This window comes from Sipha flava, unplaced genomic scaffold (genome assembly GCF_003268045.1).
Source record: "Sipha flava isolate LNK unplaced genomic scaffold, YSA_version1 284_pilon_pilon, whole genome shotgun sequence".
In the NCBI taxonomy this organism is placed as follows: domain Eukaryota; kingdom Metazoa; phylum Arthropoda; class Insecta; order Hemiptera; family Aphididae; genus Sipha; species Sipha flava.
Genome location: NW_020272951.1, coordinates 496,883 through 500,933, shown reverse-complemented (window position 1 = coordinate 500,933; position 4,051 = coordinate 496,883). Strand labels below are relative to the sequence as shown.

The following is a 4,051-nucleotide window of genomic DNA, read 5'->3' as shown; positions in this document are numbered from 1 at the left end:
TAATTATGGTTCTTCTAAACTATGTTATTAAAGAAACTTAGTCGAGTGAAAACTTATTGATTTAACAATATGTATATAAGGTTTTGATTCGTGGAAGATAGAAAATATTGTACTTTTATTTTTTTAAACTTTTGTTGGCTTACATATTTTCGAAGTGTATCCCAAAAGTTTCATTCATTCACTTTGTTACAATAATGCTCAAAACGGAAATCGGACATAGAAGTAACTTATTGGATCTTTTTAGAAAACTGCGGAATATATCGTTTTTAAAATAGTTTCTCCTAACATTTCACAATAATGACAATACTTTATTTGGTTATTCACCTCCGGTCCGGATTCTTTTTCTGAATGCTATAATTTATTATTGTTTTTAACTTAACTAAGCAATTAGTCTTGACTTGCGCTCGCTGTGATTAACGGAGCGTGACGAATACCTATAACTTTCCGCTTTTTTCTTGAACGAATCTATTTATAATTTTAAATGCGCTTGTAAATGTTTTCAAGTCGTATTTCGTATAACCAAGTTTGTGATTGCGTGGTGTAGACGTGCGCCGAATCCTGTACTGAGGTTGGAATTTGGTGCGACATCTTTTGAAAATTTTGGATGGGGCTGTTTCATGTTAAGCAGAAGTTTGGCTGTCCAACTGTATGCAAACTTCATTACAGGACAATTAACGCTAACTCAAAGTTCTGAAACAATTTGGTAGAAGGTGTAGAAGTATTGATGCGCTCTCACTTCTTTCGTTGGTCAATTTCAAAGTTCCTTCTTGCACAAATAGATATCGTGTTTCAGTGAACTAATTATGGCAGAAATAATCCCTTAGACCAGGGGTTGGCAACCCGCGGCCCGCGAAGCAATTTTTTATGGTCCGCACAAAGGTGGTTAATTTTTGGGTTTTATTCTTGTTCAATAAATTTTTTATACAATTTTCAATACTATTCAATTATTTTTCTTTATAAATAAAATTGTTATTATAATCTAATCGGAGTCGAAGATAATGATTGTTGCACTACTCAGTCATAAGATAAATTAAATATACTTATATATATATTTAAAAATTAAAATAATAAATATATTAAATATATTTAATCTATGTATTTAATACATATGTATCTAATATATTCAATCTATGGTCATAGTTACTTTGCGTTTGTAGCAATTAGTATTACACCGTGATTACGCCCGTACGTGTGACTGTTTGCGTTTGTAATAGTTTCATTTTACAAGTAAATCCAAACATTATGGTGACTAAAAAAAGAAAAATTTGTGATGAACGTCGTTTTTTTTTAATAATTCTTAGGTTGATTTATACTTTTTCGTCGAAAACAAAGGTAAACCATTATGTTTAATTTGTCAAAAAATTAAATTTTTTCTTAAAAGCAATTTTTTCCAGTAACATTCGTATTTTTCGCACTCATATTTCTATGTAAGATAATCAAACATAATAACAATACAATTATTAGTATATATCATATGCAAATAATATTATTTAATGTGGCCCTTGATAAACATTTGAAAAAAAATAAGGCCCACGTGGTTAGAAAAAACTGTTATAAAAACCGTACAATGTGGTTGGCTAATGAGAGGACGATTCGTCAAAACTCAAGAAATCAGGCGTTACTACTGATATTATACACTTTCATTATAGGTATTTGTGTTATTATTTTTATTATTGCCATTATTATCTAATATACATTTATGTATGTTATTTATCTTAATTATTTACATTTTTGTAAATGGAACGTATATACCCGTTGATAAAGATAAATAAAAAAATAAACAAATTAATTACAAAATTAAACCTTAATGTCAATATTTTTTGAAGAATAAAGTATATATTTCTATCACTTGATAAGCCATTATACCCAATATTTATATGTTGTAGCCTTTTTAAATATTTTTCGTTCGAACACATTTTTAGGAATTCGACGCCACTAGGTATTGTTCGATACGAATTTGACCAAAATATATCAACGATTACATAAGTTTATAACAAGCTTATTAAAAGATTTTAAAATAAGATCGTTATAAGATAGCGATTGGTTTATAGAAGAATGTCAAGACCGCAAATTATTATAAAAGATAGCTTATTATTATAATAGATAGCTTTTTACATTTTTTTTTATGAGGTTATTTATTGTTCTTATTTAAAGAAACAATACGATGGTCAAAACCATATAGAAAAACTTAATTTTAGTCTGATGGGTTTAAACTTATAATTTACAACACAAAGTATTTTGCGGTGAAAATGTTAAACAAATTAACCGTGTTATTTAGGTACGTAGCCGGGTGACGGGTTGATCTGAGAACAAAGTGTTTACGAGGGCTCTGTCGACATTTAGTACTTATATCGACCACAGTATTACCATCGATTGCGGCAAGATGATTGTAGACTTTTTTCCGTATAACTTAATGCATTGGTCTCTACTAGGATTTTAAAAAGGGCCGAATAATAACTTTGAAAATTACATGTGGTTCGTATACATTTTTAATAGCAATGATTAGAAATCGGATGTTTGTGCACTTATAATGACAGTAATGTATATGAATTTATGAACTATAAAATTACCAAATATGTATTTAAAATATACATAAAAAACATAAAATATGTATTTTAACTAAAAAAAAAAAACACTAAATTATGCAGAGTATAATATATCTTACCCTAAGTATTACAAATTTATTATAATTTATGAGTATTTAATTTTTATTAGTTATTATTTTTATATCTTATATTTTTTTATTATATACCTCTTTACAATACAAGTTGTGATACAATGGGTTTTTTAATTTAATCAAACTTGAATCTAAAAATGTTTGCAACAAATACAATAATACGGGTCATTACTTTATCATTTATCTACCCGTTAAATCAATTTTCTTTAAAAAGTTGAAAATATACTATTATATGAATTATTATACATATAATATATAATTATTATATGAATTATTTATTTTTTAATTTTTTTATTAGCTTTCAGTTAACAACTTTTATGGCTCGGCTGTTATATTTATATTAGCAATATAATCAATATAAGAAAATATTACGTGATACGTATAATAAAGATAATAAACACGTTAGAGTATCTAGGAGGTCAAGTTTTTTATTTCTTTCTCATGATTTTTCTTTGGTAAATGAGAGTTTTATTTTCCGAATAAAGTCATATGTTTGTCCCTACTGTATTTTTTATTGGAATTGACTGCATACATTCTCCTGTATAAATAGGTACCTAAACTGATGTCTCGAATTTGTAGAAGCTGGTTAACATCATCTTTTGATCAAATGATTATTTACTACTGTACTAAATGATTGTTGTTTTATAATAAGGAAAACAAGTATTTGTTTGATATTGCAAAATTATTTGAGTTTATAAATGTCGTTTTATATTTGTTTTGGAAATAAATTGTGTTTGTAGATGTAAGCAACATGTTTTAAATTAAATGTTGAAATGAGTGTAATTAATACATTTATAATTAATTATAATTAATAAATAAAAACGTAATATATGTAAATATAATACATTTTAATTACATATATTAATATAAATTTAATACATTTTAAGTTAAATAATACAAAAATAATCCTTCATTCCAACTGGCCCATTAGCTCAGTTGGTTAGAGCGTCGTGCTAATAACGCGAAGGTCGTGGGTTCGATCCCCCCATGGGCCAATGTTTTTTTCGCAAATTTTTATTAATTATTTATATCCCATTCTTACCGAAATCATTTTTAGTGTAAATATTAGTGATGGATCGAACTGTTCGAATTTCGAACTGTATCGAACCGGAACCTTGATATTCAGTTCGGTTCGAAATTCGAACTCTGCATGAAAAAAATCGAACCGTACTATCAAGCATCTTTTACTGTTCGAAAATCAAACTTGATAATATTTGTCGAACCAAATTTACTGGCCACGGTGGTTCGAAAACCAAATATTTGTACAATTCTTCAAAAGTTATTTTTGAAAAATAAAAATTAATAATGATTATTTAGAAATAATTAGAATATTGGCGATAGAAAGTGATAATCTGTAGCGGACACGTTTTGCAT

The 4,051-nt window shown here is 27.3% G+C and overlaps 1 non-coding gene across 1 annotated transcript; it reads left to right on the top strand.

Moving 5' to 3' along the window:
• Window positions 1-3,598: 3,598 nt before the first annotated feature.
• On the top strand, window positions 3,599-3,672 carry Trnai-aau. The gene has a single exon. It is a non-coding gene; the product is annotated as a tRNA-Ile (tRNA).
• The last annotated feature ends 379 nt before the right edge of the window (window positions 3,673-4,051 follow it).